The following is a 27,069-nucleotide window of genomic DNA, read 5'->3' as shown; positions in this document are numbered from 1 at the left end:
GTAAAATTCCATCTGCCGTACGGTGCTGCCATCTCTGGGATGTATTGACAATGAACACGGCCTCATTTTAAAACAATGCACATGTTTCTATCTCTTTCCAGTCCGGAGAAAAAAAATCGGAGGCCTTAGAACTTTATGCACCTCATAGAGAAAGCCGTAGTACGTGAACACTGTGTACAAATAACCAAAACTGTGCAACAGAACTAGTCTGTGAGAACAGTGAATACACTTGTGTTGCAAAGTGCATAACAACGATGATATTTCCCTTCAGTGAAGTGTTCAATAGCATGTGCAGGTGCAGCATCCTGTGTAGAAGCTCTTAGGTTCAAATGGCTCTGAACACTATGGGACTTAACAGCTGAGGTCATCAGTCCCCTAGAATTTAGAACTACTTAAACCTAACTAACCTAAGGACGTCACACACATCCATGCCCGAGGCAGGATTCGAACCTGCGACCGTAGCGGTCGCGCGGTTCCAGACTGAAGCGCCTAGAAGCTCTTAGGTAAAGCACAAGTAGCCATTCTAGGGAACTCGCTCTGACACACAGTGTGCAACGTAAAACGCACCTCGACAATATCCTGCGCGAAGCTCTGGATTGTCGCGGTGGAATGTGAGCTACATGATCGCCCAATGATCGCAGCATTTCAAAACATAAGAGACTTGTCACCGCTAAGCTACGAACGCTCTTTTAGTGCAAATAGTGGTAGTGTAATACGGCAATAAATAAACTGCAATGCTCATTGGAAACAAAGAACAATAACGACGCAATCGGAAGGAAACGGCAAAGTGGACAACAGTACAGATAGCAAAACTTCTCTGCGGCAAATAAAATAAATAAATGGACAGAAGGAGTGCAAACTATCATCACGAACAGAATATACAATCATTATATGCATCCATAGGACAATATATGTACTGACACACCCTCTTTCAGCCAAGCATCAATATCAATGCTTAACATTGTATTCCATATACACGTGCCCGAGATGCCAGTCCTGCAGAAGAGCAAGACTCACCACCTGTAGCCAGTAACCAGCTGCAAATCCTGGCATGTCTTCCTGTGTTCCTGTCCACACCTGAGGGCCCTGGTATTGTCTACCAGCAAGGACCGTCGTTCCTGCAATCCATCGCAAGATGCATCATCGCATCTACAAATGATTGTATTCAGCGTTGTAAAACTGTGAAAAATTCTTGATCTAACTCAGTTCTGTAAAGACGTGCGATTTTGATTTATGAGAAAGAACGTTTATGACAAACTCACATAACGAGATCTTAAAATGAAAAAACTATATGATAACAGACTCTTACGAAAGAATTGTTTAAAAACTGAACATTTTATGTAATAATCCTGTTTGACATGTGTTATCATGAACATTTTATGGGCTTCAGAATTTAATGTGTTTTCAAAATGTCTCTGAATTTCTGCAATATTTGTACTGTTTTATAACGTGTAAAATATTATTGTGCTGTGCTATCCAAATATTCAGATAATTTTCAATGAAGAAATAGACTGAGGACTGTACATCAATACCCTGTGCTTTTCGACCATTTTACTTGGTACCGTGCCTAAATAGGTGGACGAGTAATTACAGTGGGTGTACAAGTCAGAACACAGGCCTCAGTCAAATAACAAGGGCAACAGGAAAGTGTAAATGTAAACGTACTCAAATAATCGAAACGTTCTCAAATAATCGCTTTTTTTCTGAAATGAAAGAAGAAATATCCATGTAACACATAAAACTGTGAACTTATACCTATGCGCTATGAAAACTACAAATGAAGTGGCGTTAGTTAAATGTTGATCTCCAACAGTAAAAACAGCGTGATCTCAACATTTAGAGGGCATTTTATAACGTGCCCAACTTTTACACGAAATTTACCCAACATAATGTAACTACGCCAAACACCTCTGGATAACATATAGATAATCGTACAGACATCATAATGTTTAACTAGTATAAATAGTCGTGAAACAAGGGCACGTCAATCTCTGTTCTTTTTTGCTCTGCTGTTTTGCTCTTTTCTTTTTGGCGTTGTCTTTGTCTCTCTCGGTCAGCTTGATTCATGTTACGCAGTTAATTCTGCGGATTCGATGAAATTGTCATACGAGATCTTTCTTCGACAGTTACTTATTTACAACTGGAAGTGTTATTAGAAATCAGAATATCAAGTGCACGTATTTTAAAACCGCGCGTTTCATGTACAGGTTCTTTTTATTTAAATATTAGGCTGTGTGGAACAGTGTAAGTTGACTTTTATTTCTTTAAATCATAGTGTAAAAGTTTATCCATATTTCATTTATAAACCTGTCCTTCCTTTACAGATTTGCAGTGTTGTGTGTTTTCTTAAACGCGGAAGTATTTCCATTGGTTATTATAGTTTGCGTGCGCCATTTCATACGCCGTAGTCTTTTGTTTGTGAAATACGATAGAACCTGCAACCATTTTAATATTACGAAGTCGTATAATCAGTTTAATACTAATTTCCGCACGGAAACATATTTAAATTCAAGGCCAGTAACAAATTTTAACAAAAGATTTGTTCTCCAAGCCAAAGCCGTGGACCGTTGTTATTTTCAGAAGAAATAGCTTTAATTTTCGTAAAATTTCTGAATTAAGTCAGTCATCTAATGAAAGAAGCCCCAGTTTCTTTTAACGTTGTCGCCATTGTGTTTCATTTTAATATAAAAATAATTCACAACCCGAAATTGCCTTTCATATTAATTGCAATTAAAACAAGTAAATCCCAATTAACAGGCGGTGACGTTGAAATATGTTGAAGATGAACTTTGCTGAGGGAGACCTTCAAACCCAAAAACAAATGAAAACATTGTATGTGTGCATGTTCTTGTGAGATCAGACCAATATTTAACAATAAGGGCAATAACTGAACTGTTAAAATTTTCACCATACATCAAATTTTGACCAAAGTTTTCCACATGCGAAAAGATTGTTCCAAAACTGTGCTGAATAACCTCACAGCTGAGCAGAAGGGAATCGAAGAAACGTGGGCACTGATCTTGAGAGGATTGCCAATGAACACAAACGATTCAGTCATTTGATCACAGGTGATGAATACTGGATTTTTGGTTAAGATCCTGAGACAATGTAGCAAAGTGAGGAGTGGTACACTGGGACATATCTTTGACTGAAATAAGCTCAAATGAGCAAATTGAATATCAAAACAATGCTGATTTGCTTTTTCAGTAGTACCGGTAGGTGTATCATGTGTAAAGAGTTTATCCCTCCAGGTCAAACTGTCGGTCAAGTCTTTTATGAAGATGTCCTTGAAAGGCTCAAGAAAGTGAGAAAAGACATAGGAGACAAGTGGATGCTGCATCATGACAATGCCCCGTGTAACACCGCCACTTCCATCACAGAATTTTTGACCTCAAAAGGCATTCCTGTTCCACAGCCCCCTATTCATCTGATCTGACTCATTGTGACTTCTGTCTTTTCCTGAAACTGAAAAATGTTTTAAAAGGACATAATTTTGGAACTCTAGTGAAGCATTTCAGTGCTGTTGCCAGGACTGGGAACAATGACTCTGCCAGTGTATTGCTGCTGAATGGAACTACTTTGAAGTAATGTGTAATATCATCAAAAATTCTGTAATTGGATTTGTGTTGCAAATTGTCCATGTGCCCTTACTCTAGTTGCATGATAACCTTTATTAATATCTTTCTCCAAAATGCCTTCATCACAGACAAATTACTGACTTTAAATTAAAATGTTTGTCACTTACCAATTGAAATATCCATCTAGTCACAGAACAGTGTCACTTCTGTCTGTCACTAGTCCTCTGCAAGACAGTTAATGTGCTGAAGTACCAGATGAAAGGCTGTTCTGGGACCTTCTGTATGTGACACTGATCACCTATGTAATGGAAGAAACTGTTGAAATTATATCAATCGATAAGATTATTAAGTCTGTTATAAAAACATTTAAAGTTTCGTTATTCATTATTACATTGAATATATTGTTTTGAAATTGTATACTGGTTACAAGGAGCAGAAAACTCTGGAAATAAATTTTTGGTACATAATAACCGTAAAAATCAGTTTCACTCACAGTTTTTCAATTAACTGCTTCTTAACCTCTAGAGTGACAGTACCATGTTGTGACAAATACTATGAATTGCTCACGTAAATTTATATCATTTGACAAAAGTGTTGTAAATGTTGTAACAGCTATGTTGAAATTAAGATCGAAAACAAAACATGAAAATACATGCAAGGAATGTAACATGGCCACCCATATCTTAGTTACATGAACAGAGTTTATGTGCCACTAATCTTTTGATGTTCTGTGAGACACAGCGAGATAATTTTGTGCTGCTTCTCTTCTAATGTTAAGTAGCACAATGACACCATGGGATAGAGGTAATACTGACAGCTGTCCCTTATAAGAACTTACGAACTTACTGAAAATGGTATTTTAATACTGTGAGTTATGTTCTTTCTGTTGATCCCATTCTTTTTGTTGAACTGATGTCTGGAAGGATGTCACATACCAAGGACAAGAATGAAAGAACTATTTACAGGATCAATTTTAGATTGTGGAAGGAAAGCTGTTAATGGTGACATTCTTGCAAGAAATATCCTGAACGCGATTTTCACTCTGCAGCGGAGTGTGCACTAATATGAAACTTCCTAGCAGATTAAAACTGTGTGCCGGACCGAGACTCGAACTCGGGACCTTTGCCTTTCACAGGCAAGTGCTCTTCCATCTGAGCTACCCAAGCACGACTTGCACCCCGTCCTCACAGCTTTACTTCTGCCAGTATCTCGTCTCCTACCTTCCAAACAGTGCTTGCTGTTATTCTGGGACGACTTACTTCCCAATTTCAACCTCTTGATGTCGTAATAAAAATACCATTTAAAGTGTATATGAGAGAAGAATGGAACAAATGGATGATGGATGAAACCCAACTTGATTTCATGCAGAAGGGAGCTTTATAACCACTTATAATCAAACAAATGTGTCAGTGGATAAAACAGTCATGGTCTAAACTGAGATAAGACATAACTGTTAAGACTTTCAAGAGGTGTGGCACAAGAAATTCTTTCCATGGCAGTGGATACCGTCTTATGTATGAAGAAGATGACGATGACAACGAAGAAGAAGAAGAGGAAGAAGAAGAAGATGATGATGATGGTGGTGATAGTGATGGTGATGGTGATGAAAGATCAATGACAATTATCAGGGATTTTAGTTTGGCTTTGCAATCTAATAACAAAAATGGTAAAAATGTTTTTTTAAATTGCCTTAATTTTTATTAAAGTGTATCTTATAGTCTTTAGTGTCTTATGGTCTGTAATATATGGTAATTCAGGTTAATGAAATGCAACTGAATTAAATCAGGTGATGCTGAGGAAATTATATTAGGGAACAAAACACTTAAAATAGTAGATGAGTTTTTCTATTTGAGCAACAGAATAACTTATGACAGCTGAAGTAGTGAGGATATAAAACGTAGACTGGCAATGGCAAGAAAGCTGAGAAGTTTGTTAACATTGAACGTGGATGTGAGTGTTGGGATATCTCTTGTGAAGATATTTGTTTGTAATGTAGTTATCTATGGAGTGAAAAACAGACAATGAACAGCTTGGACAAGAAGAGAATAGAAGCTTTTAAAATGTGGTGCTACAAAATAATGCTGAAGATTAGATGAGTAGATAACATAACTAATGAGGATATACTGAATAGAATTGGCAAGAAAAGAATTTTTTTGACACAACCTGACTAGAAGAAGGGATCAGTTGATAGGACACATTCTGAGACGTCAAGATATCACCAGTTTCTTTTTGGATGGAAATGTGGGGGAGGGGCGGAATTAAAAATTGTAGAAAGAGACCAAGAGATGAATACAGTAAGCAGATGCAGAAAGATGTAGATTACAGTACTTATTTGGAGATGAAGAGTCTTGCATAGGATAGAGTAGAAGGGAGAGCTGCATCAAACCAGTCTCTGGACTGAAGACCACAATAACAACAATTTTTAAGATACTGATTATAACACTCTTCCATCAATGAGACATGAAGAGCAGACAAGAAATCACAGGTAGGTTCGTTCTATGTGGTATTACTATGTGAAGGTGCTTCCCTGATTTCGCACAGTGTTAGTATTTTCAAACTTGATAAAGAGTGAAATAGCAGTGAACTACTTCTTAACAGTCACATTGAGTTTAATAAAGACAGTGACTTTGAAAGCAGTTGGTTGGTTGGTTGGTTTGGGGAAGGAGACCAGACAGCGTGGTCATCGGTCTCATCGGATTAGGGAAGGATTGGGAAGGAAGTCGGCCGTGCCCTTTCAGAGGAACCATCCCGGCATTTGCCTGGAGTGATTTAGGGAAATCACGGAAAACCTAAATCAGGATGGCCGGACGCGGGATTGAACCGTCGTCCTCCCGAATGCGAGTCCAGTGTCTAACCACTGCGCCACCCCGCTCGGTTTTTGAAAGCAGTGACATTGGATAATGTGTAAATAAAACTTCATATGAAACAGTAGAGACAAAAGGAATAATAACAGTGGACAAAACAGTGCACAGGACATCAGGGGAGCAAAAGCTCCAGAGTTGTGCAGGTGATACAGCTTGATTTCTCAAGAAAAACATAAAACTTGAAAATCAGTCTATGGAAAATAGGTAAGGTCTGCAGCTACCAACTTTGGAAGCACTTCAGCCAGTAAGAGGATGAGATCAGCACCATCTTTTACACAGTAGCAGCCAGTACAGAGCCACCTGGGAGCCTGGATGTCAACACTGCATGCTGATGCAGGAATACAAAAGGCAGTTGACAAGTATCAGGACAGCACTAAATAATACAAAAGAATTAAAGTAAAGTGTTCCTGTTACCATGTATTGTTCACCATTACATCAAACTCAGCAACACAAAAAATAAAAATGATGTGTCTGATGGTAGGGCAATGAAAAAGTTGGAGATTGAAAACACTAAGTCATTATTATTGAGAATACAGAACCATAGAAAGCATTTAATATTGGATTCAGTGCATAATTAGACAGAATTAACAATAACATGCGTACAAAAAAAGTGATTTTGACAATTTTAGAGTAGATATGAAATAAAGTTTTGTCAGTCTTGGAAACAGCATTATAAGCATAGATAATGTCCCTGCATAGATAACAGGGAGTGTCCCAATAATGTACACAAAGTGGTGAGAGCTAAATATACACTCCTGGAAATGGAAAAAAGAACACATTGACACCGGTGTGTCAGACCCACCATACTTGCTCCGGACACTGCGAGAGGGCTGTACAAGCAATGATCACACGCACGGCACAGCGGACACACCAGGAACCGCGGTGTTGGCCGTCGAATGGCGCTAGCTGCGCAGCATTTGTGCACCGCCGCCGTCAGTGTCAGCCAGTTTGCCGTGGCATACGGAGCTCCATCGCAGTCTTTAACACTGGTAGCATGCCGCGACAGCGTGGACGTGAACAGTGTGTGCAGTTGACGGACTTTGAGCGAGGGCGTATAGTGGGCATGCGGGAGGCTGGGTGGACGTACCGCCGAATTGCTCAACACGAGGGGCGTGAGGTCTCCACAGTACATCGATGTTGTCGCCAGTGGTCGGCGGAAGGTGCACGTGCCCGTCGACCTGGGACCGGACCGCAGCGACGCACGGACGCACGCCAAGACCGTAGGATCCTACGCAGTGCCGTAGGGGACCGCACCGCCACTTCCCAGCAAATTAGGGACACTGTTGCTCCTGGGGTATCGGCGAGGACCATTCGCAACCGTCTCCATGAAGCTGGGCTACGGTCCCGCACACCGTTAGGCCGTCTTCCGCTCACGCCCCAACATCGTGCAGCCCGCCTCCAGTGGTGTCGCGACAGGCGTGAATGGAGGGACGAATGGAGACGTGTCGTCTTCAGCGATGAGAGTCGCTTCTGCCTTGGTGCCAATGATGGTCGTATGCGTGTTTGGCGCCGTGCAGGTGAGCGCCACAATCAGGACTGCATACGACCGAGGCACACAGGGCCAACACCCGGCATCATGGTGTGGGGAGCGATCTCCTACACTGGCCGTACACCACTGGTGATCGTCGAGGGGACACTGAATAGTGCACGGTACATCCAAACCGTCATCGAACCCATCGTTCTACCATTCCTAGACCGGCAAGGGAATTTGCTGTTCCAACAGGACAATGCACGTCCGCATGTATCCCGTGCCACCCAACGTGCTCTAGAAGGTGTAAGTCAACTACCCTGGCCAGCAAGATCTCCGGATCTGTCCCCCATTGAGCATGTTTGGGACTGGATGAAGCGTCGTCTCACGCGGTCTGCACGTCCAGCACGAACGCTGGTCCAACTGAGGCGCCAGGTGGAAATGGCATGGCAAGCCGTTCCACAGGACTACATCCAGCATCTCTACGATCGTCTCCATGGGAGAATAGCAGCCTGCATTGCTGCGAAAGGTGGATATACACTGTACTAGTGCCGACATTGTGCATGCTCTGTTGCCTGTGTCTATGTGCCTGTGGTTCTGTCAGTGTGATCATGTGATGTATCTGACCCCAGGAATGTGTCAATAAAGTTTCCCCTTCCTGGGACAATGAATTCACGGTGTTCTTATTTCAATTTCCAGGAGTGTTTTTCAGTGAAACGTACAGACACACATCTTAGACCAAATATGAGTTGAGATACACTGTAGTCTTTGGTCATGTCACAGTACATCAGCGACATGTATTACAGTGTTTTTGCCCATAGGTAGGCATGACCAGTTGTGCCATGGCTGGCACTTTCATGTGACATGACTGGGCCACTTCTTGAAGTGATCTTGTGCAGGTGCAGGTGACTAATCATGCTGTGGCTGGCACTGTCATGAGACACAACTGGGCCATTTCTTGAAGTTACAGTAGGTTGTTGTTGTGTTGAACTCATGTCAGTAAGAGGCACTGAAGTCATCAGTGACAGTGGAGGCCAACTGTGCAATTGAAGCTGGTGGTAACAACACTATTTTGTGTTCAATTGCTCCAATGTACCTGAATACGGCATTGTAGAGCATCATCACCCTGTGGTAGGTGTGTGAAAGGAACCAGGCAAACATAGCTGGTGGGGTCAGAGTTATGTGAAGATCAGCAGCTGGCAGTGGTCGAGCTCCATGGCAGTGCGGCATGTGGAAGAGATTTGGTGATGATGTGCTGTACAGCTGTAGGGAAGTGCCCATCGATGCCAGCAGTGGGGTGGCCAGACGGGGCATGGTGTACTAACATGAGTGCTTCCTGTATGCCTGGTGTCAGTGATAGTGCCAGTGCTGGGTAGAGGGAAGGGAGTGGGCATGGTCCTTGACTAATTGTACCATTGCAGGGAGCTCCAATGGGTCTGGTGTTGGTATTGGTAATACAAACTCTGTTGGAAGTGTTAGAATCTCACTGTGAAGTACTTCTCCGTAGTGGGATTTGTAATTGTCCCTGAACTCTGTGTGGACACTGAGTGCACCCAAAGGAGAGCCTCAGTCCCTGTGCATCTGGGGACTTGACTGCTGTCATCATCCAGTGCAGTTGTTCCACCAGAGCATTACACTGTTGGTTGTTTGTCATGGGATGGTGGTGGGGATACCACAAAAGTTGCAGAGGGCAGTAAAGAGTAAAGATTTGAATTAGCACCCCTGAACCATGGTTGTGATATCCAGGTAACCAAAACTTGATATCCAAGCCATTATGAAGGGTGTCCCATTAATGTACGTGAGGCACTTATAGAGCTAAATACACTTTATGGAAACATGACATACAGAGATATATCTTACACCAAACATGACTTGGGACGTACTGCAGACTTTGGTCAAGTCACAGATATTCCACTTACAGTATTGATATCCAATCCATTATGAAGGGTGTCCCAATAATGTATGTGAGGCACATATAGCTAAATACACTTTATGGAAACATGACATACAAACATATCTTACACCAAACATGACTTGGGACGTACTGCAGACTTTGGTCAAGTCACAGATATTCCACTTACAGTATGTCAGCAATGTATATTGCAATGGGTGTTCCCACAAAAGTGAGATACAGAATGTAAATTCACATTCAATCAATAAGTTATATTCCATGAAAGTCTGCACAGAACAGAAAATGGAAGCTGTAGCTGACAATTTATAACCCGACTTAAATGTGTTTGGTAATAAAATGGAAAACGTTTGTAATAAGGGGACAGAAGTTGATGTTGGTTTTTGTTGGCTGAATTAACAGAAGCAGTGCAAATTTGTTCTCGTAATGAAATGATTCCTCATATAAAGTAAATAAATAGTGTTGGTATTCAGAATCTGGAGGTAGTTCTGGAAATTGTTAACGTATTTATATTGATGCACTTCATAATACTAAATAAGTATATGTGCAAGCATTAAATGCAATTTTCAACAGAATTGATAATATTGTGGTAAGTTGTCAAGATGTAGAAAATATTGATGAAAATACAGGTAACTTTAATGTTAGTAAGTGCAGAATGAAAATGTTGATTAAGTTAATGATACTGTTGAAGAGGGATGTGAAATCTGTGTTATCAACATCAGGTAAATTAAGTGCAGTTAATAAAGCCTACTGTAAAAGATGTTGTGATTAAGGTGCATATGTGTGAAAAGTATAGGTTTCAAAAGTGAGCAAGACTGTGGTTCAATTACTGATGGTAGATATGTCCATAATTTTTGATACTGCTGATGAAGTGAACGGTATACTTAAAGTAATTCTCAGTGTTAAGCACAGAAGGTAGCTTTCAGCATAAATGTAATTTCAGTGAAATTTTATTGAAAAAAGGTGGGCATTTATGAGAAAATATTTACCAAAGTAAATGTGGGATTTCACCCAGTATTGAAAAACTACACTCCTGGAAATGGAAAAAAGAACACATTGACACCGGTGTGTCAGACCCACCATACTTGCTCCGGACACTGCGAGAGGGCTGTACAAGCAATGACCACACGCACGGCACAGCGGACACACCAGGAACCGCGGTGTTGGCCGTCGAATGGCGCTAGCTGCGCAGCATTTGTGCACCGCCGCCGTCAGTGTCAGCCAGTTTGCCGTGGCATACGGAGCTCCATCGCAGTCTTTAACACTGGTAGCATGCCGCGACAGCGTGGACGTGAACCGTATGTGCAGTAGACGGACTTTGAGCGAGGGCGTATAGTGGGCATGCGGGAGGCCGGGTGGACGTACCGCCGAATTGCTCAACACGTGGGGCGTGAGGTCTCCACAGTACATCGATGTTGTCGCCAGTGGTCGGCGGAAGGTGCACGTGCCCGTCGACCTGGGACCGGACCGCAGCGACGCACGGATGCACGCCAAGACCGTAGGATCCTACGCAGTGCCGTAGGGGACCGCACCGCCACTTCCCAGCAAATTAGGGACACTGTTGCTCCTGGGGTATCGGCGAGGACCATTCGCAACCGTCTCCATGAAGCTGGGCTACGGTCCCGCACACCGTTAGGCCGTCTTCCGCTCACGCCCCAACATCGTGCAGCCCGCCTCCAGTGGTGTCGCGACAGGCGTGAATGGAGGGACGAATGGAGACGTGTCGTCTTCAGCGATGAGAGTCGCTTCTGCCTTGGTGCCAATGATGGTCGTATGCGTGTTTGGCGCCGTGCAGGTGAGCGCCACAATCAGGACTGCATACGACCGAGGCACACAGGGCCAACACCCGGCATCATGGTGTGGGGAGCGATCTCCTACACTGGCCGTACACCACTGGTGATCGTCGAGGGGACACTGAATAGTGCACGGTACATCCAAACCGTCATCGAACCCATCGTTCTACCATTCCTAGACCGGCAAGGGAATTTGCTGTTCCAACAGGACAATGCACGTCCGCATGTATCCCGTGCCACCCAACGTGCTCTAGAAGGTGTAAGTCAACTACCCTGGCCAGCAAGATCTCCGGATCTGTCCCCCATTGAGCATGTTTGGGACTGGATGAAGCGTCGTCTCACGCGGTCTGCACGTCCAGCACGAACGCTGGTCCAACTGAGGCGCCAGGTGGAAATGGCATGACAAGCCGTTCCACAGGACTACATCCAGCATCTCTACGATCGTCTCCATGGGAGAATAGCAGCCTGCATTGCTGCGAAAGGTGGATGTACACTGTACTAGTGCCGACATTGTGCATGCTCTGTTGCCTGTGTCTATGTGCCTGTGGTTCTGTCAGTGTGATCATGTGATGTATCTGACCCCAGGAATGTGTCAATAAAGTTTCCCCTTCCTGGGACAATGAATTCACGGTGTTCTTATTTCAATTTCCAGGAGTGTAGATGGAGGAGCAGGGGCTCAAAGTGACTGCAAATCTGCAATTAGGTAGAAGGTTCACTGAACTTAAGTGTACACACTATTTGGTGAATTGTGGCCTCCCCAGCCGGGTGATTTCATTTTTTTCTTTGTTGAATCCCTTGCTTCTACAAATACCCTATCGGCGGATTGTAAGATAAAAAAATCATTTTCCAAAATGTACAGCTGTAGGGTACATAAAAGTGTTCATATCAGTAGCTGAAACTTTGAGTGTTAATGTATAGATGGATAATTAAGTGATGGATGCTGATGTTGTTCTAGTACTGGGTTTCCAAATTTGGTAAAAAGTATTCTCCATATTTGGATTTAATAGTGATGAACTTTGTGGAAATAATTACAAAATCTTTTCCAGCTCAATTATTTCCAAAAATAAGAATACTGTACGTATCAACAATGGAAATTCCTGGATGGAATAACACATAAAATAAAGGAAAGACAATCACTCATCTATAGCTGACTGATTTGTGGTGCTCATACACGCACAAAAGAAAACACTTTTTGCACTAGCTTCCAAGCTCATGCTCTTTTGCCAGCAAAAGTACACACATTCTTGCACACATAACTTCACAGACACACAGACAACCAAATGTACACACCTGTATCCACAGTGAGTCTTGCTAGAGAAAGAAAAGAGCTTGAAAATTAGTGTAAATACTGTTTTCTTTTGTGTGTTTCTATGGGCTGCACACAATAATGAAATAAACAAAATGAAAGTTATGTAGTAGATGAAACTGTTGATCAATAATGAACCAGAGTTTCATTTATATAAATGTCTGAGTATAAATTTGGAGCAACTTGTTTCAATTGAAGTGAAATTAAAACCAGTTTGCTATAGTAATGTACCAGTTGCATAAAACAGGTCACTATATCGCCCTTTGGATTAAAGTAAATAGTGTTGTATTGAAATAAGCAATATTTCCTACAGTAACAGGTATGGAAAACAGATGTATCTGCCATGAGAAAGGCTTTCAGGCAAGCAAAATAAGAAATATGCAGTAAAGTAATATCCTCACCTGAAATACTAAAACACAGTAAATACGCTTTTGTATGTAATGTGACCCCCCCCATGAACCATGGACCTTGCCGTTGGTGGGGAGGCTTGCGTGCCTCAGCGATACAGATAGCCGTACCATAGGTACAACCACAACGGATGGGTATCTGCTGAGAGGCCAGACAAACGTGTGGTTCCTGAAGAGGGGCAGCAGCCTTTTCAGTAGTTGCAAGGGCAACAGTCTGGTTGATTGACTGATCTGGCCTTGTAACAATAACCAAAACGGCCTTGCTGTGCTGGTACTGTGAACGGCTGAAAGCAAGGGGAAACTACGGCCGTAATTTTTCCCGAGGGCATGCAGCTTTACTGTATGATTAAATGATGATGGCGTCCTCTTGGGTAAAATATTCCAGAGGTAAAATAGTCCCCCATTCGGATCTCCGGGCGGGGACTACTCAAGAGGTCGTCATTATCAGGAGAAAGAAAACTGGCATTCTACGGATCGGAGCGTGGAATGTCAGATCCCTTAATCGGGCAGGTAGGTTAGAAAATTTAAAAAGGGAAATGGATAGGTTAAAGTTAGATATAGTGGGAATTAGTGAAGTTCGGTGGCAGGAGGAACAAGACTTCTGGTCAGGTGACTACAGGGTTATAAACACAAAGTCAAATAGGGGTAATGCAGGAGTAGGTTTAATAATGAATAGGAAAATATGAATGCGGGTAAGCTACTACAAACAGCATAGTGAACGCATTATTGTGGCCAAGATAGATACGAAGCCCACACCTACTACAGTAGTACAAGTTTATATGCCAACTAGCTCTGCAGATGACGAAGAATTTGTAGAAATGTATGATGAAATAAAAGAAATTATTCAGGTAGTGAAGGGAGACGAAAATTTAATAGTCATGGGTGACTGGAATTCGAGTGTAGGAAAAGGAAGAGAAGGAAACATAGTAGGTGAATATGGATTGGGGCTAAGAAATGAAAGGGGAAGCCGCCTGGTAGAATTTTGGACAGAGCACAACTTAATCATAGCTAACACTTAGTTTAAGAATCATGATAGAAGGTTGTATACATGGAAGAACCCTGGAGATTCTAAAAGGTATCAGATAGATTATATAATGGTAAGACAGAGATTTAGGAACCAGGTTCTAAATCGTAAGACATTTCCAGGGGCAGATGTGGACTCTGACCACAATCTATTGGTTATGACCTGTAGAATAAAACTGAAGAAACTGCAAAAAGGTGGGAATTTAAGGAGATGGGACCTGGATAAACTGAAAGAACCAGACGTTGTACAGAGTTTCAGGGAGAGCATAAGGGAACAATTGACAGGAATGGGGGAAAGAAATACAGTAGATGAAGCATACAGTAGAAGAATGGGTAGCTTTGAGGGATGAAGTAGTGAAGGCAGCAGAGGACCAAGTAGGTAAAAAGACGAGGGCTAGTAGAAATTCTTGGGTAACAGAAGAAATATTGAATTTAATTGATGAAAGGAGAAAATATAAAAATGCAGTAAATGAAGCAGGCAAAAAGGAATACAAATGTCTCAAAAATGAGATTGACAGGAAGTGCAAAATGGCTAAGCAGGGATGGCTAGAGGACAAATGTAAGGATGTAGAGGCTTATCTCACTAGGGGGAAGATAGATACTGCCTACAGGAAAATTAAAGAGACTTTTGGAGATAAGAGAACCACTTGTATAAGCATCAAGAGCTCAGATGGAAACCCAGTTCTAAGCAAAGAAGGGAAAGCAGAAAGGTGGAAGGAGTATATAGAGGGTCTATACAAGGGCGATGTACTTGAGGACAATATTATGGAAATGGAAGAGGATGTAGATGAAGATGAAATGGGAGATACGATACTGCGTGAAGAGTTTGACAGAGCACTGAAAGACCTAAGTCGGAACAAGGCCCCCGGAGTAGACAACATTCCATTGGAACTACTGACGGGCTTGGGAGAGCCAGTCCTGACAAAACTCTACCATCTGGTGAGCAAGATGTATGAAACAGGCGAAATACCCTCAGACTTCAAGAAGAATATAATAATTCCAATCCCAAAGAAAGCAGGTGTTGACAGATGTGAAAATTACCGAACAATCAGTTTAATAAGCCACAGTTGCAAAATACTAACACGAATTCTTTACAGACGAATGGAAAAACTAGTTGAAGTCGATCTCGGGGAAGATCAGTTTGGATTCCGTAGAAATACTGGAACATGTGAGGCAATACTGACCTTACGACTTATCTTAGAAGAAAGATTAAGGAAAGACAAACCTACGTTTCTAGCATTTGTAGACTTAGAGAAAGCTTTTGACAATGTTGACTGGAATACTCTCTTTCAAATTCTAAAGGTGTCAGGGGTAAAATACAGGGAGCGAAAGGCTATTTACAATTTGTACAGAAACCAGATGGCAGTTATAAGAGTCGAGGGACATGAAAGGGAAGCAGTGGTTGGGAAGGGAGTAAGACAGGGTTGTAGCCTCTCCCCAATGTTATTCAATCTGTATATTGAGCAAGCAGTAAAGGAAACAAAAGAAAATTTCGGAGTAGGTATTAAAATCCATGGAGAAGAAATAAAAACTTTGAGGTTCTCCGATGACATTGTAATTCTGTCAGAGACAGCAAAGGACTTGGAAGAACAGTTGAATGGAATGGACAGTGTCTTGAAAGGAGGATATAAGATGAACATCAACAAAAGCAAAACAAGGATAATGGAATGTAGTCGAATTAAGTCGGTGATGCTGAGGGAATTAGATTAGGAAATGAGACACTTAAAGTAGTAAAGGAGTTTTGCTATTTGGGGAGCAAAATAACTGATGATGGTCGAAGTAGAGAGGATATCAAATGTAGACTGGCAATGGCAAGGAAAGCGTTTCTGAAGAAGAGAAATTTGTTAACATCGAGTATAGATTTAAGTGTCAGGAAGTCATTTCTGAAAGTATTTGTATGGAGTGTAGCCATGTATGGAAGTGAAACATGGACGGTAAATAGTTTGGACAAGAAGAGAATAGAAGCTTTCGAAATGTGGTGGTACAGAAGAATGCTGAAGATTAGATGGGTAGATCACATAACTAATGAGGAAGTATTGAATAGGATTGGGGAGAAGAGAAGTTTGTGGCATAACTTGACCAGAAGAAGGGATCGGTTGGTAGGACATGTTCTGAGGCATCAAGGGATCACCAATTTAGTATCGGAGGACAGAGTGGAGGGTAAAAATCGAAGGGGAAGACCAAGAGATGAATACACTAAGCAGATTCAGAAGGATGTAAGTTGCAGTAGGTACTGGGAGATGAAGAAGCTTGCACAGGATAGAGTAGCATGGAGAGCTGCATCAAACCAGTCTCAGGACTGAAGACCACAACAACACATGTAATGTGAGAAAGAGGTTTGATAATAATGTTCTTGTTTATCAAAATTTGGTGGTCATTTTTTGTATAAAATGAAAAAGCAGGGATGTTTATGTTCAATGATTATGTAACAAATAATATGTAATAAACTGAATGAAGTATTTTGTGAAATGTAGAGGTATATAATAAAGATGAATAATGGAGTAATGAGTCAATGAAATATGATGATGTATTGCTGTGATGAAGTAATATGAGATGGGTGAAGTTACTAAGTAATGAAAAATCTGAAGTAATAATGAGAAGTATGAGGTACTGTGTGGAGCAGTGACAATTAGGGACCCTGTCTTTGTAATAGTTTATTTTGTGAATGCACTACTTCAGACAACAAGGTTGTGCAGAGGGAATTTAATGAAATATAAAAGCATGCAGAGAAATATGTTTTTTTGTTGCAGAAAGGTACTTATGAAGTTTGAGGCAATATTCTACTATATATATATATATATAATTTATAGCACTGTAAGTAAAAAGTCAAATGAAAACCTAGCCTATATGTACTTGTTTCTGTTGAAGTAAAGTCAAGTAAGAATGCTATACTGATCGACCTGTTCCAAAAAATGTATTAAATATGTGGTCTTCTCACAGGAAATAACAACAGGAAAGTCATAGTTTTGGAAGAAATGAAGTAAGGATTTAGAAATTCAATAATTTTGATTCTAGTCTTTCAAGAGAATTGAAGGATTGAAAACAGCTTCCATCCTCTTAAATGACTTGATTCATAATTATGTAAATACATTGTGTGTATTATAATCCATATTTTATGTAGACTAGGGATTATTCCAGTTTATTTCAGGTGTAATAGTATAAATTTTATTATTTTTTAAAATATTGAATATTTTGTATATTTTTTCATGTATTTGGACACTGAATGCTATTGTATTCATAGTTAACGAAAAAAGTGACTGGGAAACAGACACACAGCCTGGACCATTGGAAGGCAGGTTTTGTATTCAACATAAAGTATGAATTTTCAAAAACTCAGTGATAATATAAGTTTGGAAAAAAGTAATTCATGAAATGAATGTTAGTGTGCATTGAGTAATTATATAGCAGCAAAATGAATTTGTTTGTTCAAAAAAGTTTCATTGCAACAAAATTTTCATGTATTTGTAGAGATGATAACCAGTGACACTTCTAATTGCCTATGTGGTATAGTGTACAAAAATTTGAAATAATTGAGTCGCACACACTCTGTTTTAAAATAAGTGTGTATCTGGCACTGTATCATATAGTCAGCTATTTCTCAATATCTGTCTGTATGATTCAGTTTGTGAGGTGTTGGGTGGGGGTCTGGGGGGGGGGGGGACAGAACGAGCTGGAATTTTTTCATCTGCTCTTATTGCACTTCTACTAAGAAATATATTATTTTTCCCTTAATTTCCACCTAAATGTAGTCATACACATGTGTATATGTAGTGTATGCACAAATCTGTCCAAATATTTTTCAGACCCTGTTTTGTACAAATCCAGTGCTGTACTCAGTCAATAATTTTCAGTATACTGTGATTACAATGGACTTCCATCAGACACCTGGAGCAAACTATGTGTCACAGGTAGTTAACTTCCTGATTCACATCTACTTCATTAAAGGCAGTTGGATGTTGAAATAGTTGGGTACCAGGTGGGCCCAACAAAAACTGAACGTCAGTATCTCTAGATGCCAATGATCAGAACTATCTAAGACGAAATCTATAATAAAATCGCTACTTTCAATCAGTTCTCAGTTATTTTGACTATGTTTTATTACCTCCCCTTCTAATTACTTAAAGAAATTTAAAATATATCTTGTTGGGGCCCTGTGTTTGCCACTTTATAGATCATCACAATCTGCACTTATCTTACCCAGAAAATGGGGTCGTTGATCATAGCCAGTCAGCCATCAGCCTTCTCTGATGAAGGGCCAGGAGACCTACCAAGTTACATATTTAGCATTTCTGTTTATGTTTGTAGTTTAATTCTTCAGTTCTTTGCGTGTTTTTGTATGCTTGCAAAGTTTAATTCCTAAATTTATTGCAGATTTTTCTATTTGAGATGTACCACACTCTATTTTAGTAACAGTAATATGTACATTCATGCAGTCTGTAGCGCAGTAGTGACTTATTTGTTGGTTTTGGATGGCCAGTAACTGTTGACCACCATTCAGTCAGCTGCCCGCCTCCATTGGTGAAGCACCAGGAGACCAGCGAGTCACATATTTAGCTTTCTCCATTTGTTTCCATAGTTTAATTCTCCAGTTAGTTTTAGTAGGATGGATAGGGTGTGTGTACGCCGTGTGTGGACACAGGAGCTGGCTGCAGTTCATGACCAGTTGAAGACGCTTACAGCCATGGTCAGCCATTTGCAGGCTGCTGCCTCAGGTTGTGGCAGCAGTGGAGAAACTGGCACATGGAATTGCATGGGACTTGTCAGGTGTCATGTGTTTCGCACATGGGCTGTGCTGTCGAGGCACTTCCCAGCGTATTTGACATAGGGGATCTGTGTTCACTGCAGAGTGAGTGATGGGTTGTTACAAGGGTCAGGTCACTTGAGGGTGAGAGTCAATGTCTGGCCTCGCCCATTCACTCTGTGAGTGGGCAGGTGGACACTGTCACTTGGATTCTGAGAATATCCTCAGTTGCTATGGGTGGCAGCTGGAAGTGGTGAAGACTGCTGGCCTCGCTTGCAGATTTCAAGCAGAGCTCAGTTTTCAGCATTGTACCCAGAGTCGATTGGGGGCCCTTGGTTTGGAGCTGAGAGAAGGGTCTAAACCAAAGGCTCCATCAATTCTGTAATGGTTATGGCTGTATATTTCTGGACCTGCATTATGAGATGGAGAGTTATAGGATTCCCCATGACAGATCAGGGATGCGCTACACAAGGGAAGCAACTATTCGGATGCGGCGCACTTTTGGAGTTCTCATGGTTTTTTTTTTTTTTTTTAGTCTAGGCGGTAGTTTGATGAATGCTCGCAAGTCGGTACACAGACAGTGTAATCAGATCATGTACAATATCGAGACACTTCGACTGTCAAAATTTAACAGTAGATTGTCAAAAGTATTCATAACAAAGTGCCTGAACGTAGTGCCCTCAAGGAAAGTTTTTGAGTTGGCTGAAACCCGAAATAGAAAGCTGTGAAAGATTTAGCTTCGCATGGAACATATATCAAAAAGACAGATTATACACCATAGGAGGGAGAGTGTTCCTTGCTGTTGACAAAAATATTGTGTCCGTGTAGGTTGAATTTGAGTCTGGCTGTGAAGTTACCTGGACATGAGTATCAGGTCTAAGTGTAGTCAAGTTAACGACCGGTCGGTTTTACTGCCCACCTGATTCTGCCTTAATAGTTGTAGAACCATTCAAGGAAAGTCTATCCTCAGTAGCGCGGAAATACCCAGAACATGCAGTATTAGTTGGAGGTGACTTCAAGCTACCGGCATAGACTGGTGCTCTACGAACACTGCAGGTCATATGGACAGAAAGTCTTGTGAAGTACCTCTGAACACGTTTTCCGAAAACTGCCTTGAATAGCTAGTTAGGCAACCCACGCGAAAAGAAAATACTTTAGGCCTTGCAGCCTACAAACACGCTTGACCTTACCGACAGTGTCAGTATGCAGATAGGGATTAGTGATCATGATATCATCGTAGCAGATATTGTTACTAGCTTTAGTTTTAGTTTAGTTTTAGTTATGTCATGTTCTGTAGATCCTTTTCCCGATTATTTTATCGATATGATGTGAAACAAGTCAGATTACAAGATATATATACGCACACATGAATAGTGCTAATATTAATATTACTGAAATTTTTACTTCTATACATGCAACTACATTTAGAGGTACTTTTTTTTACCAGTTCTGAAACAGAAATTCGTCCATGGAATAGAAAGAGTTGTCCAAAAGAAATGATTTTAAGCTAGATTTAAATTTATGATGTTGGGCAAATGAGCAAAGATTTTTGTTGCTGAGTAATGTACTCCTTTTTGAGCAACTGACAGCTTCAATAACGGATAGAAAAGGTCATTTTTCCCTCTAGTGTTTTACGTATGAACATCACTGTTCTTCGCAAATTGAGATGGATTATTTATAACGAATTTCATTAGCGAATATAAATGTACTCTGATGGTGCAGTTAAAATACCTAACTCCTTGAAAAGGTGCCTACATGACGTCCTTGGGTGAACACTACTAATTATTCTCACTGCTCTCTTTTGTGCAATCAATGCTTTCTGTCTAAGTGGTGAGTTACCCCAGAAAACTATTCCATAAGACATTACTGAGTGGAAATATGCAAAGTACATTAGGAGGCTGATCTGTTTATTACCAAGACTAGCAATTATATGAAGAGCGAAAGAAGCTGAACTTAATTGTTTGAGAAAGTATTATGCTTCTTCCAGTTCAAGTTGTCATCAATGTGAACACCCAAAAATTTGGAGAAATCTACCCTGTTAACTGAGCCCTGTTCATATGCTACATCAACTGTCGGTATGGCTCTATTCAGTGTACAGAACTACATATAGCGAGTTTTTTCAAGATCGAGAGAGAGAAACCACTTAATAAGTCTTTGAAAGGCATCCTTAACAATATCTTCATCTGCTTTTTCTGGAATGGGATTTATTATAACACTCATGTCATCTGCAAACAGTACTAGTTCCCCTTGCTGAACGTTAAGTGAGAGGTCATTCACATGAGTAAGGAACAGCAGAGGACCTAAAATTGAGCCCTGTGGGATTCCCTTTGTGATAACTCCCCATTCACTAGAATTTGCCACCATCTCAACATTATTTGTGCTATTCAGCACAACGTTTTGCTTTCTGTTCATTAAGTATGATTCAAACTAGCTATGTGTATAACCTTCAATTCCATAAAACCTGAGTTTTTCTAAGAGTGTGACATGATGCACACTGTCAAATGCCTTGGAGAGATCACAAGAAATACCAACTAGCGATAATTTGTTATTTAGGGCTTGTACTATGTGACGGGTAAATGTGTAATAAGTAATGTGTAATGTTTAATAAGTGTGTATAATAAGTTAATGAATCCATCAAGAAGGTTAGAGAAGTATTTATGCTGGAAAAAGCAGACAAGCTGATGTTAGAATCCCACTCAGACAATGAATAGACATTATTTAGCTCCAGTATTATGACTGTAGAGGTATTATGGGTAAAGTTCAAACTGATTGCAAATCGCGCTCCGGGGATGTATATGCCAAGTAAGTGGATTAAGAATGGAAAAGATCCTCTGTTGTTTAATAACCACATGCGGCAAATGCTGAGGAAACAGTTTGTTGCTATCTCCTTTCGGAAAAAAACTCGCAAGTGTCGACAGGTAAAAGTTAGTAGAAATTAGTGCGCGATGTATACAACTTCTACTGTCATACCTTAGTGAAAGATCTTGCGAAAGATCTTGGACATACGTAAAATCACTAAGGGCATCGAAGGTTTCTGTTCACTCTAGGATGGCAACAGAAGACAGAAAAAAGAAAAGTGAAGATCTTGCGAAGAACCCGAGAAAATTCCGAGCACGTGTAAAGTCACTTACGAGGGTCGACCGGTCTGGGATAACAATAGAAGACAGCAAATGGAAAGCTGAAGTTTTAAATTTTACGTATAAGAAATCATTCACGCAGAAGGGTCGTATGAATATACCGTCGTTTGACTGTCGTACAGACTCCCGCATGGTGGACATAGAAATATGGATCCGTTACATAGAAAATCAGGTGAAAAAACTGAAAACAATTAAGTTGCTAAGTTCAAATGGAATCCCAATTCGGTTTCACAGAGAGTTCTCCGCGGCATTGGCCCCTTACTTAGCTTGCATTTGTCGGGAATATCTTGACCAGCATAAAGTCCTAAACAACTGGAAAGAAACCACAGGTGACTCCTGTACATCAGAAAGACGAAAGAATGAGTCCGCATAACTATAAACCAATATTCTTAACATTGGTTTGCTGCAAAGTTCTTGAACACATTCTGAGTTCGAATACAATAAATTTCATTTTGAGAGAAGAGCTTCTGCCCACAAATCAGCACGGATTTGGAAAGCGGCGCCCGTGCGAAACTCAGGTTGCTCTTTTCTCACGTGATATCCCGGGAACCATGGATGGAGGGCAATAGGCAGATTTCATATTTCTAGCCTGAAAGCGTTTCACTCTGTGCCCCGCTGCAGATTGTTGACGCATACGGTTTGGATCCCCAGATAGGCGAGTGGCTCGAAGACTTTAAGTAATGGAACAGAGCGCATTGTCCTCGACGGTGGGAGTTCATCAGAGACAAGGGTATCGTAAGGAGTGCCCCTGTGATAGGAACACTATCGTTCTCTATATACATAAATGGTCCGACAGACAGGGTGAGTAACAATTAAGGGCTGCTTGCTGATGACTCTGAGGTATAAGGGACGGTTTCCTCGTTGAATGACTCTAGGCGTATACAAGATGACTTAGACAGAATTTCTAGTTAGTGTGATGAATGGCAGCTTGCTCTAAATGCAGAAAAATGTAAGTTAATGCAGGTGAGAAGGAAAAGCAATCCTGTAATATTGGAATACAGCGTTACTAGTGTGCTACTTGACACAGTCACGTCAATTACGGCGTAATGCTGCAAGCGGGGTGCACTCTGGCCTTGTGAGGCAAACTGAGGAGCTACTTGATTGAGGAGTAGCGGCTCTGGTCTCGTAAACTGACATACAGCCGGGAGAGCGTTGTGCTGATCACATGCCCCTCCATATCCGCATCCATTGACGCCTGTGGGTACCGTTGAACCTACGTGGCCTGTCAGGGTGTAGTTTACTTTAGTAATGCTGCAATGCGATATGAAATGGAATGAGCGTGTAAGGATGGTAGTAAGAACGTGAATGCTAGACTTCGTTTTATTGGGAGAATTTTGGGAAAATGTAGCTCATCCATGAAGGAGATTTCGTACAGAACGGTAGTGCATCCCATTCTTGAGCACTTTTCTAGTGTTTCAGATCCCCACCAGGTTGGATTAAAGAAGGACATTGAAGCAGAGGTGTGGTGCTAGATTTGTTACTGTCAGGTTCAACCAGCAATCAAGTATTACGGATACTTCGTGAACTCAAATGGGAATCCCTGAAGGGAAGACGCATTTTTTTCGTGGGGCACTATCGTAGAAATTTGGAGAACCGGTATTTGAGCCTGACAGCAGAACGATTCCACTAACGTCAACGTACATTTCGCTTAAGGACCATAAAAAGGTGCGAGGAATTAGGGCTCGTTCGGAAGCCTTTAGGTGGTCGTTCTTCCCTCCCTCTGTTTGCGAGTGGAACAGGAGAGGAAGTCACTAGAGGTGGTACGTGGTATTCTCTGCCATGAACCATTTGAAAGCCTTTCTGAAAGAGAATCCCATACCCCTTCCCCACCTCAGGAATTAGTCAACTTACTTGGGCTTTTACTCATTTTACCAGCAGAACTGGTTCCATTCGCCACACAAGCGACTTATTACCGCATGGCGTCCTCCTCCTGTCCCCCCCCCCACCCCCCTCCACCCCCCCACCATCTCGCACTCTTTTCCCTCATACATTCCTACTGTGTCTGTTTTAACTACCAGTTGATGTATGCTCTTGCGCTTGGGCGCCACTGGCATCCCTCTCAACTTGGTACCTCAAGCGGCCACTATTAACTGTGACACGTCCTGTACGGAAATGTTACAGACATGGCGTTTCTGACGTTTCTGGCATCCCGTCCAGTTTGCCGCCTCAAATGTTAGGCTGTTTCATTAAGGCCTTAAACCGGCTCTGTTTACCAATGTCCAAAATATTCATATTGCACTCTGTGGCTGATCTTTGTTTACCAATGTCACAAGTGTAATTATTCCACTCTGTAGCAGATGAAAGGTAACATTCACACTTTTCCGGCACTGGAGCGGGGTTCAATTATAGAAAGGAGCACCAATTTTAAACTGACGTGCTCACCAGTGGTAGAGCCAGATGAAAATATTTGCAGTAAAATGTGAGCCACACGATATTAATTTTTCTATTAAGATTATAATAAAAGTTCTATTATTATATACATGGGGTGGGTCGTAATTAAAGGAAAAAATGACGCGCATGAAAGTACACGATAACAGAAGCTAAAACGTTCCAGCTAACACGAGTCCACGAACGAGCAATTTGCGAGATAACTCTGAGTGTGTGTTTATAAACTGCCACTGTCTTCAGAGTGAAGTTTTCTTCTGAGTATTATAAACGTTTGTGAAATGTAAACTCGATTAAGTCCTCATCTAATTGCGCTCCAATTTCACATACAGTCTGCGATACCTTGCGCAACATTGGAGAATGCGGTAAAGCGTGATGGGACACTGGAACATATTGTTACTGATGTTACGACATCTGACTTGCCAGTATGTTGTAAAGTGGGCAAGTGGAGTAGGGCGTGTACTTTGGCCTCCAAGCTCACCTGACCTCAGTCGTCTGGAGTTTACTATCTGGGGTCCTCTCAATTGGTTTTATGAACGCTCTGTTTTAATATTTTCTACAATCTGCATAAGGCAAGAAGACTGTAGGTTTAGTTTTTAGCAGCAATAAACAGTAGGTAGTCCACATTCCAGGGAAGAAGCCCAGCTGTCCCTTCCTGTCGATGTGCCTGGCAGGCGGTAACAGGTGTGCGCTGGCCTCGCTTCGAAGCCAGCAGCAGCGCCCGCAACAACAAACACGGGAGTCCGCAATTGACGCTGAGGACCCTGGCTCTCCCCGCTTTTCTCGCACGCTATCCAGCTGGCGAACACTGCTAACTTACCTCTCCCCCCTCACGCTACAGGCCCTTAGACAAACATGCTTAGAAGGGGGAAACACACGAAAGTATTTTTTTTTTTTTCTATCTGGATTTCGCCAATTTTGAGTGTTTGGCGTGACTTAGGGCCGAACAATAAGTCCTGTCGGGCGCTGTTCACCTAAAGCCTGTTCCAACAGTGGACATCAAACGGTGCAAATGTATAAGGGGTGACCGGAAAGTTTCCATTGGAGGACACTGCTACAGCGTAATTGCAATCAGCGTGACTCCAATGCGGGTGAATAAGCACCGACGTGTAGCAAAGGTAGTAGTGGGGTGTTTGTGTCTTTCCGACGTGCATGCGATAAATGCCGAAACGTGAACTCGTAATGAACACGGCCCCATCGGATCCTCCGCCCAAGTAATAAACGTCAATGCTATCTAAACTTTAGTCATAAGCAAATCTGCATACGTAAATTATATACTTGCTATATTTCGATGTTCATAGCGATTTACGACTGCTAAACTCACTTTTCCGTAAATTTATTTTTCTACACTCCTGGAAATTGAAATAAGAACACCGTGAATTCATTGTCCCAGGAAGGGGAAACTTTATTGACACATTCCTGGGGTCAGATACATCACATGATCACACTGACAGAACCACAGGCACATAGACACAGGCAACAGAGCATGCACAATGTCGGCACTAGTACAGTGTACATCCACCTTTCGCAGCAATGCAGGCTGCTATTCTCCCATGGAGACGATCGTAGAGATGCTGGATGTAGTCCTGTGGAACGGCTTGTCATGCCATTTCCACCTGGCGCCTCAGTTGGACCAGCGTTCGTGCTGGACGTGCAGACCGCGTGAGACGACGCTTCATCCAGTCCCAAACATGCTCAATGGGGGACAGATCCGGAGATCTTGCTGGCCAGGGTAGTTGACTTACACCTTCTAGAGCACGTTGGGTGGCACGGGATACATGCGGACGTGCATTGTCCTGTTGGAACAGCAAATTCCCTTGCCGGTCTAGGAATGGTAGAACGATGGGTTCGATGACGGTTTGGATGTACCGTGCACTATTCAGTGTCCCCTCGACGATCACCAGTGGTGTACGGCCAGTGTAGGAGATCGCTCCCCACACCATGATGCCGGGTGTTGGCCCTGTGTGCCTCGGTCGTATGCAGTCCTGATTGTGGCGCTCACCTGCACGGCGCCAAACACGCATACGACCATCATTGGCACCAAGGCAGAAGCGACTCTCATCGCTGAAGACGACACGTCTCCATTCGTCCCTCCATTCACGCCTGTCGCGACACCACTGGAGGCGGGCTGCACGATGTTGGGGCGTGAGCGGAAGACGGCCTAACGGTGTGCGGGACCGTAGCCCAGCTTCATGGAGACGGTTGCGAATGGTCCTCGCCGATACCCCAGGAGCAACAGTGTCCCTAATTTGCTGGGAAGTGGCGGTGCGGTCCCCTACGGCACTGCGTAGGATCCTACGGTCTTGGCGTGCATCCGTGCGTCGCTGCGGTCCGGTCCCAGGTCGACGGGCACGTGCACCTTCCGCCGACCACTGGCGACAACATCGATGTACTGTGGAGACCTCACGCCCCACGTGTTGAGCAATTCGGCGGTACGTCCACCCGGCCTCCCGCATGC

General features: G+C 42.2%; 1 long non-coding RNA gene across 1 annotated transcript in view; it reads right to left on the bottom strand.

Moving 5' to 3' along the window:
* LOC126190142 (uncharacterized) overlaps positions 1-27,069 on the bottom strand; it is a 143,637-nt gene that overhangs the window by 21,731 nt on the left and 94,837 nt on the right. The window contains exon 2 of the long non-coding RNA XR_007538261.1: positions 3,746-3,876. This is a non-coding gene — a long non-coding RNA (uncharacterized LOC126190142). The remainder of the gene's footprint in view (positions 1-3,745; positions 3,877-27,069) is intronic.

Source organism: Schistocerca cancellata, chromosome 1 (assembly GCF_023864275.1).
Source record: "Schistocerca cancellata isolate TAMUIC-IGC-003103 chromosome 1, iqSchCanc2.1, whole genome shotgun sequence".
Lineage (NCBI taxonomy): Eukaryota > Metazoa > Arthropoda > Insecta > Orthoptera > Acrididae > Schistocerca > Schistocerca cancellata.
The sequence above is the reverse complement of the archived record's forward strand: the minus strand, read 5'-3'. Positions and strand labels throughout refer to the sequence as shown.